Source organism: Xyrauchen texanus, chromosome 26, assembly GCF_025860055.1.
Source record: "Xyrauchen texanus isolate HMW12.3.18 chromosome 26, RBS_HiC_50CHRs, whole genome shotgun sequence".
Taxonomy (NCBI): domain Eukaryota; kingdom Metazoa; phylum Chordata; class Actinopteri; order Cypriniformes; family Catostomidae; genus Xyrauchen; species Xyrauchen texanus.
The window spans coordinates 1969266-1985191 of NC_068301.1; the positions used below are offsets into that span (position 1 = coordinate 1969266).

General features: G+C 36.1%; 1 long non-coding RNA gene across 1 annotated transcript in view; it reads right to left on the minus strand.

Annotated features, from left to right (window-relative positions):
• Positions 1-641: 641 nt before the first annotated feature.
• The window catches only part of LOC127620315 (uncharacterized), a 37119-nt gene continuing 21834 nt past the window's right edge, over positions 642-15926 (minus strand). Inside the window, exons 2-3 of the long non-coding RNA XR_007967694.1 lie at positions 2233-2379; positions 642-769 (exon numbers count right to left, since the gene is read on the minus strand). This is a non-coding gene — a long non-coding RNA (uncharacterized LOC127620315). The remainder of the gene's footprint in view (positions 770-2232; positions 2380-15926) is intronic.

Consider the following 15926-nt stretch of genomic DNA (forward strand, 5'->3'; position numbering starts at 1 on the left):
ACACACACACAACCCTAACCCCATACATACACACACACACACACACACAACCCTAACCCCATACATACACACACACACACACACAACCCTAACCCCATACATACACACACACACACACAACCCTAACCCCATACATACACACAACCCTAACCCCATACACACACACAACCCTAACCCCATACACACACACAACCCTAACCCCAACACACACACAACCCTAACCCCCAACACACACACAACCCTATCCCCAACACACACACAACCCTAACCCCACACACACACACAACCCTAACCCCCAACACACACACAACCCTAACCCCCAACACACACACACACACAACCCTAACCCCCAACACACACACACACACACACACAACCCTAACCCCCACACACACACACAACCCTAACCCCCAACACACACACACACACACAACCCTAACCCCACACACACACACAACCCTAACCCCCACACACACACACACACACACAACCCTAACCCCCAACACACACACAACCCTAACCCCCAACACACACACAACCCTAACCCCCAACACACACACAACCCTAACCCCCAACACACACACAACCCTAACCCCCAACATACACACACCCCTAACCCCACACACACACACACCCCTAACCCCACACACACACACTCACACTCTCTCACACACACACATATAAAAAATTATGTGATTTCATGATTCTGAAATACTCACTTGCACAAGTCATGAGGCTCAGCAGCACCAGGAGACTCAACCAGCTAAACCTGATGAGCAAACATAATAAGTGGTTTTATACTAAAAATCAAGGGTAAACTCACACTTTTCCACTTTGTGACCAATGAATTTCCATTACTTCCATTATTTTCAGGCGTGCGATTACAGGATTAGGATTCTTAAAATCATTTCATAGAGATCGCAATACAAAAGAACAATTTTAGCCAAGCAAATATTAGAAAATGTTATATTCGCTATAGCAGTTTTCATAACTTTTTAAGATTTAAATTATTTCAAAGACTTCAGGGTTTCGTAGTGATGCATATTTATTATATGAAGGAGAAAGTTGTACCCCGCTTTAAACACTGTAATACTGTTGACATTGTCTCATTCACGGCATTTTGTGAATATAAAGTTAGGATTTGTGCTTGCTTGTTTTGGTTATTGGGGGGTTTCCTGCGGGCAGGAGCGGGACAAAACGTGAAAGTTGCTGGCGGGGGAAGGACAAAGTCTGATATATTAATTTGCACATTCTGCAATTCCACGAGACCGCAGGGTGTCCCCTTTGATATTTTAGAACTCTGAAGGGTCCTCATGAGCCCCCTCTCCACCTCAGCTGAGCCCGCAACAGGTATCATGAACTAACAATTAAAAATGTGCTTTTTACAGCATTTAATAACTTAGGTAATGTTACTTTATAAAAATACTATTGTTAATTGTTAGTAACATGTTCGTTCTTACTGCACTAATGTAAAAATGTCAAATTTGTAATTTTTAAAATGTATTGGCAGATGTTGAAATTATTAGCCAAGATTAACACTGTAATGCTGTAAAACGTTTGTTTGTTCATGTTAACTAATTTGAACAAATACAACCTTATTGCAAAGTGTTAGCATTTTTACTGCATTGATTAATCTTGGTAATTTATTAATGTACAATTGATCATTCCAGTTCATAATGCATTAACTAATGTTATAGAACATTTATAAACATTATTTTTCATGAATATGTTGGAAATAACAAAGCTAAGATAAATAAATACAGTATGTGCTGTAAATGTTGTTCACTGTTAGTTTATATTAACAAATGTAGTTAAATAACTTTAACAAATGCACCTTATTTTAAAGTGTAACAGATATTTGTGGTGTTAATGTTTGAAAACTAAAACTAAATAAACACTAAAAAGAGCCATTTTCAAAAAAATATATATATGAAATAAAAACTATTTGTGTGCAATTAAAACTATAAGAAACTGTACCAAAACACAAAACCATATAAAAATATAATCAACAGATGTGATAAAACATGTCAAATTTGTGTTCATGGTGATTCAGGACATGCACTGATTGAGACAGGGTTAGTGCTAAATACTGTTAGCAGGGAAGATTAGCTTCACAAATCATGTTAATTACCTACTTTAATCTTTGACATTTTGTGGCTACATAAATAAAACCATTGCTAAAATAACAAACACACTATCTGCCTTTAAACTGAAAATCATACCATAACTCACATTTTGTTGATTGTTCTTTCAGCGAGGAAAGTCTTGACAAATGAAGGTAAATGAAAATGAAAGTAAGGTGTGTTCAGTTTCTAGTCCAGTGCAACAAGAGCAATAAACAAACACACTTTCTCCAATAACTCATAACTGTGACATTATCTGGGGAAAAACAAAGAAATAGTAAGTACAAATAGAATACAAATCTACTTAAGTACAGTAACAAAGTAGGACTATTACTCTAAACTTCTGACTATATCAGAGATTATTTAGCAGAGACGGGCCACTTCTATTAAAATGGGAGAAATTGGAACACTCAACCTAGAAGCTCTGAGCGTCCAACGGTCAAAGGATGTAGAAAGGAAGTCCCGCCTAACAGGTAAAGGAGCCAATCACCTTTCAGAAACAGACATCGCCTGTCAATCGAGCCCCATATCGCGCATTAGCTATACCAGCCAGAAGAATCATGTTTTTTTGCAATGAGGTAAAGAAAGTCAATTTATGATTCCAGTGTCTTCAGATTTGATTGCTGATTTGAAATATGTTCTTTGATCTTGACCATTCATTTTTGAGATATCGGTGTTCCTGGGCGGGGCTACAGAAGTGATTATAGAGATTGCTAATGTGACGTCATCGTGACGTATTACCAGTGGTGAACGCAAAGCATTTTGGGAATCCGCGGCACAAACAGAAAGCGCCAGACTTGATTGCATGGAGGGAAGAACGCAGTGTTCAAGATGCCGTCTACCTGCTTTGTTATAAACTGCAATAGTCGTTCTCACGATAGAAGTGGCATAAAGCTTAAGAACGGAAAATCCTTTTATCGTTTTCCAGCGTGGAAAAATAATAGTACAAGCCATGTTTCAGAGGTGACAAAAAGGCGACGAATGGCATGGATAGCAGCAGTAAATGAAAACCAATGCGATATGATTAATGTCCAAAAGATGGAACCCACAAACTGTTTTGAAATGGGGTTGGATAAATATGTTTTGCTTTTAAAACTGTGTGTGTGTGTGTGTGTGTGTGTGTTTGGTTGGGTGACAGTTGTAGGTTACAGTTTGACAAGAGTTTAGAGTGTGACAAAAGCACAATGTTGTGTTTTATTGCGATTGTTCACAAATATAAGTAAACACTTTGCAGTTTGAATGATGTCCTCTATGAACAAAATGACGGAGTATGTTTTTTATGTTTCCACTGTTCGATCGCGCCCGTGCCTCTCTCTCTCTCTCTCTCTCACACACACACACACAGTTCGATCTCGCCCACACCTTTCTCTCTCGCGGGTGCGCGCGCGCACACACACACACACTCCAGCATTGCAATCTTGACATGAATTCTGTTGAATTCTGACTGCATGCAGATAGATGAGAGAGAGCGAGAAGTGTGGTGCTTAAAACATTAGCACACCGTTGAACGGACGAGTTTTCTGCCGCACTTTTACAATCTCCAGGTCCTGGACCCATCCATCTGTAAAAAAGACCTGGGCCTGCTGCAGCGACTTGAAGTTACTGAAAACTTTGTGTGTGCATGCACAAACGCTTAATATCATGTAGTTGTATATATATGGGTGCTGAAAGTTGGGCAACAGGTTGACGTCCCCTGACCAGTCACTATGCTCGTAAGGATCCAGTCCTTTGATTCCCTTTATTTTCTCGTCATATCTCGTCTTTGCATTAGGATTTAGTTTTAGGCGGTATGGTCCGACAATGTTTTCTTTAGCCCGCTGCATTTTGTAGGATTATATTTTGTTTTTCACGCTAATTTTTTATTATTTTCATGCCAGAACAGCCTGCTATGCGATGCCAGCCTATGTAAACGGGCCAAACATACCCATAATTCTTTGCGTTCTGATGACGTTGCAGCCCAGTTGGTCACATGTCTTAGCGATCTCTATTGGTAAACTAGGTGTTGATGTGTTGACTGCACCAATGAAGTTTTATAATGACCTCTTATAAAATATAAGATTTAACCATATAGGGCCTTAAAAATATATATACTAAAAGGAAAGTTTGTTCTGAATCAGAAAAGTATATTAAGATGTATTAAATACTTCTGGAGTTAAAGACACTCCAACTTTGAAAAAACAACATAAAAAAGTGTTTTTTCCCATTTTTGGACCATTGGCATATAATGCAACAAGGGGCACTGACGTCAGCTGATTTTAGGAATAGATCTACTTATCTCCGTGTACGAATAAAATAAAGATGCTGACACCTTTCTGAGATTATTATTTTACCTGTAATTTTGTTAAAATTCTTTGCTTTGAAAATTAATCCATATCCATGGTCAAGATTAATCCATAAATCCATTAATCCATGATGGCTTTCATCATCATTTATGTATTTCTTCCAGCAGCCATAACAAATTTAGTTTTTTTTTGTCAGGACACTCCAGCTGACACGGAATGACACTAAATACTATATATATATACTAATTAAGGTCTATAATGGGTGTTTGGTCTTTGTGTGTTGTTGAGTCATTATCTTTGGATATTGACTCTGTGGCTGATATTTGATTTGTTGACTGAACTTTGACCTCTCTGCTTCTCCACAGGTCTGTTGTAATGGGCGTGGGCGATCCACCAGTCGATTCATTCTCCACGCTAATCATTGCCATCATGGCACTGAAGTGGCGATTGTAATAAAGATTATATTTTGATCCGTAAGAGGACGTCGCAATCAATGGGGTTATGAGCCAAACAATTGAGACCATAAAGGTGCGTACACACTGCTAGCGACATTGCGCGCTACAGCGACTCCATACCATTCATTTTCAATGAGAGCACAGCGACTTCCGGCGACACGAGCTGTCGCGACCGTTGGCGACTAGATGTGGGCGTGTCCAGCGACGCGACAAAGTTGAGACAAGTTCAACTTTATTCAAATGAAGAGCGACTAACGGAAGCGACAGCCAATAGGAGAGAAGACGGGAGAGCTCACGTGATCCTTCTCTCTCTCTCTCTCTCTCTCTCTCTCTCTCTCTCTCTCTCTCTCTCTCTCTCTCTCAGCTCCTGCAGTAACGGAAAGATGGATGAAAGGCTAATTCTTGCTGTTAGAAATGTTCCAGTGCTCTATGATATGTCTCTTCCCACGTACAAGGACATTTTTAAGAAAAATACTGCGTGGAAAGGTGTATCTGAGATCGCGGGGTTTTTATGGACCCAGACAGACCGGTGTTTGCATTTTCGCCGCAGATAAACAGCCGCTATGGCAAACAGCACGCCTTGTTTCTCGCTCATCTTTGATATAAAGTATTTTATGTTCTGATTCCATTTATATTTAGTCTTTTCCCTCCAAAATGTTTGTTTTTAGTGGCAAGAAAAGCGATTTGCTGTCAACAGCAATGGAATGACATCCGTGAATGTCATTTATAAACGTTACTAGGCAACCAGTAGTGGGAACGCCCACTAGCGAATTCACCGCCAGCCACTGGCGACCTGGAGCGACAAAGTCACAGGCAGTGTGTACGCAGCTTAAGGCAGAAGCTCCGCCCCCATGCACATACTGACTAATCGATAGTCAGGTGAGTGTGACAGACACTTGAGAGGGATCGTGCATGTTACTGATAAACTCTATGACTGATTTCTGTATTGGCCAATCACAGCGTGGCATTTCACTTCTGAGGACCACAAGATGAATCACTCTCTCCGGCCTTAAATATCATCTTAATTTAGCCAGATTTAGTATTGAAATGTACATGTTGAAATTCTTTTACATCTTTATAATTTTGATGATTTGATGGTAAATCATAAAACAAACCAAAACTGCTACTGAGTGATATTTTGATTCTATTTTGTTTTTACAGAGTAATTTTCCATACATGATTGATTTAGTTGTGAAATTATATATATATATATATATATATATATATATATATATATATATATATATATTGGCCAGATAACTGACTGGGGAAAACTGTACACATTTTTAAGAATTAAAAGTAAATATGCAAAAATATGCAAATGTTGTATTATTATTGTGTAATGTTATGCATCAGGTGTTTTTAAGAGAACTGTGATGTAGGGGAGTTTATTATTAATAAACATTTTACTCAGTAAATGTTTGGAGGAAACCGCATGTTTACAAACAAACATTCATTTATTTATTTTTTGTTTTGTATAAATTACTGCTGTGTATCCACTTAAATTTAAATACTGAACATCTCAAAACATGAAACTAAGTTCTTTTGTCTTTTTGTTCCTCATTTTCAGAGTGTGGGCGTAGTGGGTGGGCTACGTCAAACCCCTCCTCTGATCCTGACACTGAGCCAATGAAGTGCAAGCAGGAGAGGCCAGAGCCCAGTGCCCGAACGCTGTTACCGAAAACAGCACACATCCAGTAAATCAGTCTGAGGATAAACAGCATAAAAATGTGTTGATGTATTTACACTTTAGTGTATATATTTTATAAAATGAAAGAACAGAGCCTCAGTGAACTGACAATAAGGAAAACGTACATGCGAGTTTACATAAAAAGTAACAATGAAATGTAATTAGTTACTTTTTTTAAGCCTTTAAGCTCGGAGAGGCTTGAGAGAAAAAGTTTAGATGCTCTACTTTACAATGCATGTAAACATTATGACCAAAACTGAACAAGTGATTTAAACTTTGCAGATAAATCAGAAGTGCTCCGTTTTTTTGTCTTTGACAATTGCTGTTGCTTATATGCCGCGTTTTCGCTTATAACTTAAAATAAACAGAACACAAAATATCTAGAGATGTCATAAAATATCGATAAATCAATTATTGATCGGCACGTTACTTGTAAAATAAAAAATATATCAATATATTTTTTAGGCATTTAGATATGAAAATTAGACTACATTTAAATTAGAAGCCCAATTTGTTTGCTTTCTAATTCACTCAGTTGGCCGTTGTTTAACAGTCTGGCGTAACATCGTCGGAAGATCACAAGAGGGCGCTATAACATTTACTGAAGCTGGTCACGTTCACAAACAAACACACAAACACACACAGGGCTGACGCGTATGGAGTATTTTATGTTCCAAAATTCTGCGTGTGCACAATTTTTTTTTAAGCGCTCAAGATGATATTTTTGAGCGCAAAAACATTTTATTTGTATGTGCAAGACGAGATTTTGAGTGCATAAAAATGCTCTACTAATGCATGACGATATTTGGGGAGTACAAACATTATTTTGCACACGCTTGACGTGTTTTATAAAGCTATGTATCTTGCAAAGATGAATACATTTTCTGCATGTGCAAGATCTCACTCGCTCTCTCTCCTCATGTGCTCTGCGTGCACTCTGAACTTTAGACTGCACCTTTGCTTTTAAGCTGCGCAGTGGCACCCTCAGAAATTTGTAATAGGGGTGGCCAGTGGAGGCCACAGCAAAATCTTGGGGTGGCACCAAAAACAAACAAAAAAATTCAGTGTAATGTGTGTTATACTTGTTTACATTTGTTTCTGGTTAATGTAACAATATGACTTTAAAGCCGCAGTCATTAACCTTTTTTGGTTAAAAAAAAAAAGTGTGAAAATGCAGCCGGTGTCGAATCGTTTGTAGCCTTTTCTTACAGCAGCTGGAATGTAATTAAACTTGTCATTTTGATGGCGGTTTGTAATCCAGCAAGTTCAAAACAACTGTCTATGAAATTGCTTTTTTAAAACATTAATGATAGACATTCAACATTACAGTATAATTGAAAGCTATATAAATTTCAACATTTATTAGTGTGAAATAATGAATGCTTCTCAACAACTTCTCTGGTGATGTAATGTGGAATAATGAAGGCCTCTTTTAAACTTCTTTTGTTGGTGTAGCTGCAGTTGCTCCTTGTTCAAAGGATGTTTCTATAGGAATGTGTTTCCTGTCTCTACTCTCACGTTTCACACGTAGCTCAGACATGTATGTCACCCCCATATAAGTTAAAGAACTATTTCATTGGTGGGGTCCAGTGCAATGTGGTTTTCTGGACCATAAAACGAAGTGCTGAACAATAAACTTTGAAGAAGGATTTGATAGCATTGGGTCGCTGTGTCATTTCTTTCTTCCCTCAGCTGAGCCGCATCGAGACGGGGATCGCAGATCAAGAAAATAAATTGAATACATTGGATGACAAAATGATCTAACAGTTAGGCTATGGAAAATAACAACTTTTAATTTAAGTGAACTGAAAACAATCTTCACATAACCCATTAGAATAAATGTTGTATTTACCTGTGGCCTTCCTACCTGTCGAGTACTCGTTCAGCATTAAAGGGTAACTAAACCCTAAACCAACTTTTTTTAGTTAATGATCTGTAAGAATGGGGCTTTATTAGTACTGGTCATTGATTCAAGTAATTTTTTTGACATTTGTGTATGAAGTGTTTTAATTCTACAATATATGGTGTAAAAACGTCTGAGTGCTGCCCTCTTCAGGTTGAACGGTGGCTACTGCAGTTGAATTTTCCTATTGGCTGTTGCGGTACTTCGTGACGTAAGCGGTGACAGCTGACGTAAGCAGGTTCCAGCTCACCAGGCCAGATTCATGTACATGTCGTCTTGCGACCATGTGAGGAATAATAATAACAGAGTCTGACAGCAGCTGTCAATTAATCCGTCACTACGGGTCTCAGGTGCACGCCACCCCGCTCAGCCCCGGGGGGCCAAGATGGCGTTCATCTATGCAGACACGTTTTGAGCGTGTCGTCAGGCAACTAAGAGATTAACATGAAACTACTTCTGAAAACTCTGATAAATTTGATTGATTATTAGTTTAGTTGTTCTTCTTCTATTGTGTGGTTGGTCAGGTCAATATGGGTAAGAAAAGAAGCAGAGATAAGATTCAGGTTAATACAGACATGGCGACTGACAAATGCAAAGATGTCGACGAGATGGACTCAGAAGAAGAATCTGCGACATCTTTTCCATGCACTCCGAGTAAAAGTCCACCGGGAAAAAAGGGGAAATTAAAGATGAACATTGATGAGAAAATTGATTCACTCATTAATGCTGTCGCTGAACTTACATCGAAGTGTGACGGGACATTCCAGAGAGTTGAGTGCATGGAGAAGGTATTGGAAAGTACAGCTTCTTCTATTACCTCTCTTTCTTCCACCGTAAGTGATTTGTTACGTGAGAGCATGTCCCACAAAGAGAAGATTCTGAAACTCGAAAAAATGTTGCTACGTTGCAGCAAGAAAATAAGCAACTGAAGGAGATGTGTATGGGGATGCAGAACTACAAAAGAAGATGGGATCTCAGGATTTACGGGTTAAAGGAAAGTAATCCGGACAAGGAGAGTAACACACGAGATATTGTTATCAAGATCCTCTCCAAAGTGTCTCCAAATATTGCGCACAAACTTCCAGATGTCGTGGATTCGGTTCATAGACTGGGACAGGGAAGAGGTGATGGTCGCCCCAGAGTGATAATTATTCAGTTTGCCATGCGTCTTTATCGAGATACAGTGTGGAGAGATGCCAAAAACAACCACTATCTGAAGGAAAACGGGCTACAAATCAAAGAAGATCTGTCTTCGGAAGAACGAGCCGCAAGAAAAAAAGCATGGCCACTGGTGAAACGTGCGAGAGAAGAGGGTAAGAAGGCCGGCTTTCGAGGAGGATTTGCCTACATTGAAGGGGTGCGCATTAGTGTTCCTGACATTACCTGAGCGGATGGTTCCCGTCAGCAGTTATGGATACATATCGGGGTCAACGCAAGTGTTGTGATTGATGTAATGTTTCATGCTTTCTCAGTTTTCACTTTCTCCAAAGGTACTGTTCTATACTAGTTAATTAGTAAATTTTTGTAATGGCTGACTACAAATTTGGTAAGTTCAAATTAATTTCTTTAAATGTTCGAGGCATTCGTGACGCTGTTAAAAGAACATACAGAAGCTCAAATACTTTTTTTTCAAGAGACTCATTCTTGTGACTCTGATTCAAATTTTTGGAAAACCCAATGGGGAGATTATGCAACTTTTAGTCATGGATCCAATCACTCAGCAGGTGTCGCAATTTTCTTTAACAAATTCAAAGGCAATGTTTTGGAGTCTTTTCGTTCAGATAATGGAAGATGGATTATACTGACTGTTAAACTGGACAATTCCACTTTAATAATTTGCAATGTCTATGGATTTAATACTCGAGTACACAATTTAGAAATGTTTAAGAAGATTTGTGATACAATAATAGGTTTAAAGAAGAAGTATAAGGATGGATATGTATTTACTGGTGGTGATTTCAACGATGCTCCAGACGATTCTGTTGACCGCTTTCCACCCAAACATAGTTCACGAATTTAAGATTTATTTGATTTTATAACTGACACATTACAAGTTTCTGATGTGTGGAGACATTTGAATCCAAATTGTTGTGATTATACTTGGAATAATAGCTCTTTTTCTTTAAAATCAAGAATAGATTACTGGTTGATTTCTTATGATTTAATCAACTATGTTACAGAAACAAAAATGACTTATGCCCCTCTATCAGATCACAAATTGATATCAATCTGTTTTGATGGGTGTAAGAGTAGTAGCTACTATTCGTGGATACTGGAAATTTAACAACAGTCTACTTTCTGACAATTGTTTTGTGGAACAAGTTAAATTAATAGCTAATATTTTTGAAAATAATAATTTACATTTTGTTCAAAAGTGGGAGTTATTTAAGTTTAAAGTCAGGGTAATTGCTATGAGAAGAGGTAAAGAATTAAAAGAAAAACAAACTTAAGAAAATTACAGAAATAACAGAACAACTTAATACTTTAACTTAATACTCTATCCGAAGATGACAAGTCTAAATTATATCTTCTTAATTTAGAAATAGATAATCTATATATAGAATTAGCTAAGGGTGCTTATGTGAGATCAAGAGCTAAATGGTTTGAGGAAGGGAAAGAAATACTAGTTATTTCTTTTCTCTTGAAAAAAGAAATTATACAAGAAACTCTATTTCATCTTTGACTATAAATGAAAGAATCTCTAATAATCCTTCAGATATAGCATCTTTTGTGTATTCCTTTTATGAAAAACTTTATACTTCCCATTCTGACAATGAAAAAATAAGCACTTATATACAATCAATTAAACATTTTGTTCCAATAGTTTCTAATGATTATAGTGAATATTGTGAAGATGATATTTCCAAAGCTGAGATCTCTAAAGCTCTTTTTTCAATGAAGAAAGGAAAATCCCTGGGTCAGATGGGTTAACTGTTGAATTTTATTGTGCCTTTTGGGATCTGATAGAAAACCCTTTATTTAGCATGTATAAAGAATGTTTAGAACAGAAAGAAATGAGCACAACAATGAAACAAGGTATTATTAGTTTAATTCCAAAACCAGACAAAGACCTCTTGATTATTGACAATTGGAGACCAATAACTTTATTAAATATTGATTACAAAATTTTAGCCTTAGTTTATGCTACTAGATTAAAGAGTGGTTTAAATAAAATAATTGGAGAATCTCAAACTGGTTTTATGGCAAAGCGTCATATTAGCTCAAATATTAGACTTATATTAGACCTGTTAGATTATAACCAATTTGTTAATTCAGATGCACTAATTTTATTCCTTGACTTTTACAAGGCGTTTGACACAATTGATCACCAATTTTTATTACAGACTTTACATGCATTTGGTTTTGGAAATAAATTCATTCAGACTGTTAAAATGTTTTACAAAGACATTAATAGTTCCGTTATATTACAGAACAATACTTCTAGAAGATTTTCTATCAACAGAGGAGTGAGGCAGGGTTGCCCAATTTCCCCATTTTTGTTTTTAATTGTTGTGGAACTATTAGCAATTAGTATAATTAAAAATCCAAATTTACATGGTATAACATTATTTAATAGAGAAATAAAAATATCACAATTAGCTGATGATACAACTTTATTTCTAAAAGATAAGACTCAAATTAAGAATGCAATTGAATTAGTTCAAACTTTTTCAGATGCCTCGGGTCTCCAGTTAAATATTACAAAGTGTGAAATTCTCCCATGCATGATTCTTCTGAACATTCAATGTTTAACATTCCAGTGAAAGAATATGTTAAATATTTAGGAATTTATATATCTAAAAATTTGACAATTAGACAGCATCTCAATTTTAATAACAAGATTAAAAAAACAAAAATGATTTTTGACAATTGGTTAAGAAGGGATTTATCTATTTTAGGCAGAATCTTATTAACAAAGGTAGAAGGTTTATCCAGATTCATTTTTCCTGGGCTGTCTTTATTTGTTCAAGATTCTACTGGTTAAGAAATTAATAGATTATTAGTTGATTTTTGCTGGAAAAATAAGCACCACCATCTTAAAAAAACTTTATTAGCTGAAAATAAATCTAAAGGAGGTTTTGAAATGCTGGATTATGTAGACATGAACAATACTTTTAAGATTAATTGGATCAAAAGGTGTGTTATTGATACTGATTCAATCTGGTCTTTTATTCCACATAATATTTTTAAAAGGGTCGGTGGTCTTAAATTTCTTTTAACTTGCAATTTTGTACCGCCTAGATTACCTATTAAACTGTCTAAATTCCATGAGCAAGCACTCTTGGCCTGGAAATTGTGCTTTGTGCATAATGTTTCTCCTCACAGAATGAAAATATGGAACAACGAATTGATTACAGTTAAAGACAAGAGTGTATTTTTTGAGAAATGGTTGGATCACGGGTTAATGTATTTAAGTGACTTATTTGATTCATCTTTAAAAATTCATTCTTATGATTCTTTTCTATCCAAATTCAGTTTTCCTATAAAATTTAAAGAATTTTCTGTAGTAATTAAAGCTATTCCCTCTGGGCTTATTAATTTAATGTGCAGCCACTTGACTTATTATAGAGTTGAAAATAAAGATTATGATCTCCTTATAAATAGTAAATATATTTTTGATAAAAAAAATGTACTAACAAAGATATAAGACAAATATTTAACGAACAAAAGAGAGTTACTCCAAGAGGGAAATTCTACTGGAATTCCATTTTAAGAGATGTTAATTGGAGGAAAGCATGGCTGCTCCCTTACAAATTTTGTATTTCTAACAAAGTAAGAGAAATTCACCTGAAGATCTTACACAAAATATATCCAACTAATATGTGGCTTTCTAATTTTATGGATATTGGGAAAGAATGTTCCTTTTGTAACAACTGTGAGGCGTCTTTAAACCATCTGTTTGTTGCCAGAGTGTAAAGTCATTTTGGAAAGATTGTTTTTTTACTTATTCAGTTAAAATTAATCTAATGATAACTCTGAATGTGAAGGAAATGATTTGCTACTTTGAGAATGATGATAAAAATATTAACAATTTTGTAAATTTTGTCATCCTGAATGGCAAATTTTTCATTCATAAATGTAGATTGTCAAAATCTCCCCTTTATACAAGGTTTTCTCTAACTGAACTCATTCTGTTAATGAAGTCTCTTAAAATTGTAAAAAATTCAAAAGCTATGTCTATTGTAAAGTATTATGAATCTGTATTTGACGCCTTATGAATGTCTCTTTATTTTATTTTATTTTTTATTTTTATTTTCATTTAATCATCTTTGGAGCTTGTATTATTCATGCCTGTTTTTTTTTTGTAATGTTAAATTTACTTGTTCTAAATAATAATAAAAAATAAATAAATTAAAAAATTTTTTAAAAAAAAACACTCAGCCCCGCCCTCGGTTCGTCCCCTCTATCCCCGCTGGGGTCTGCCCACTTTTCCAGCATTTTTCAAATATTGCTAGTGGGTGGAGTCAGACTCTGAGCAGGGGTTTAGTTACGCTCGTTTCACACATACTCCGTTTGCAGTGCGTATGCGGTCCGTATTTTTTTCCGTACCCATGTTAACTATGAGGTGTGATTTGTGCACTTACTTTGCAAACTAAGCAATCATCGTGTCGATCGTCACGTACATTGCCGTGACCAATGACGTGTGATAACGTACGTGTGGATAAGCGCGTGGATTAATACTTAGGCAAATATCTATTATCTTTACTATTGTACCTTTTTAATTTGGGATGTAATCATAACACACACGTTTTCATGTTTTTTTTTTTGTAGGTTGTACAACAGTATAGACACTATTAGTAATCAGTATAATTAGTATATTTATATGTAGGCCTACGCAAGATTTATAGTAGAACTGCAAAAACTGTTATCTTACTTAAGGCTGCCAGTTAGAAAAAGGTAAATCAATTCATTCAAATTTGCAGTTGATATTTGACAGATTTTACTGCAGCCTACAGCAATTTTATAAAACTATACATTTAGTAAGGCTAACACTTACCAAAATTGTTCTATTACTTCTTTTCAACTAAAAAATAAGAAAGTATACTTTCAGTCTACATTTTATATACTTCTCAAAAATATACTTTATGTACCTCTCAGAAATATACTTAAAATTACATTAGGTATAGGCCCTACTTGATTTATACTGAGAGAAAAGTCCAAGTATTTTTGGCCTGCACTTGTACGCAATCTTTTGATCAAGATACTTAAGTAGTATTCAAAGCTTGGCTGGTAGTGGGTTAACTCTTTTGATCGAGTTGCCTATTTTATATATATGTTAACGAAAAACTATGTTAAAAAAATTATATATATATATAATTTTTTTTACATAGTTTTTCGTATACAGTCTTATAATTTCTATAATTATATATATTTTATAATTATAACTTATAACGTATGAAAATATTGATTAAAATATTGATATAAAACTGTCACAGTGTCTGGTTTGTGTTTCCCCGGGTGTCCACTAGAGGTCTCTTCCCCATACTGTCACCATTCACTCTGGAACTGCATTCCCCACAATCCTTGTCTGTACCAATCACTGTTCATTGCACTCAGCTGTTCCCCGTCATCTTTGTACCCAGCTGTTCCCTGTTATTCATTGTTAGTATCTGTGTATTTATACCCTGTCTGTTCAGTCATTGTCACGGAGTCCTTGTTATATGTCACACCACTTCTGAGTTCTGTTTCTAGCTTGTTTTAGTTCTTGTGTTTGGTTTGATTATTTGGATTTTGACCCCTGCCTGGAAGACTACGATTTTGGATTACCCCATTAAAAACTACTGCTATTGGATTACTGTTTCCTGTGTTATGATCATATCCCAAATTTAAAAGGTACAATAGTGAGATGATAGAATTCAGCCTAACTATTAGGCTAATAGCCAGACGTTTATCCACACGTTTACCCACGCGTACGTTATTCAGACGCAAAGTAAATACAATCCTTTTTCAGCTACCACGCCGCCGCGTATGGCGCTTACTCCGTGCCAAAATCATATGGCGCTTACTCCGTGCCAAAATCAAACATTCGACCGACCGACCGAACGAACGTCTATCCGAACGTCTATCCGAACGTCTATCCGAACGTCTTGTACTTTTGAGCGTCTTACCGAGCGGGTTGACCCACGTGACGACCTGACGTGACGTCAACGTCTTGAAAATAGCAGTTTTTTAACCATGCAAGTATCCAAGCTAATGTGTAAAGACTATAAATGGACATTAAAGGCAATACATATAAATATTGTACCCCTAAAACAACACTAAAACATTTCTCCTGAATCCTGTGCATGTGAGGCTATGTGTTTTACTTTCAAAGAGCAGAAATACTGTAGGCTAGCCTATATACAGTCATTCAATAGTCTTAATTTGACCAATATAATCATTTTAACTAGTTTTTATTGTTCATTTTATTGCCCAATGTACAATGTTCTCACAGTCCATAAAAGAAAGCACTCCCAAATTAATAAATGTAGC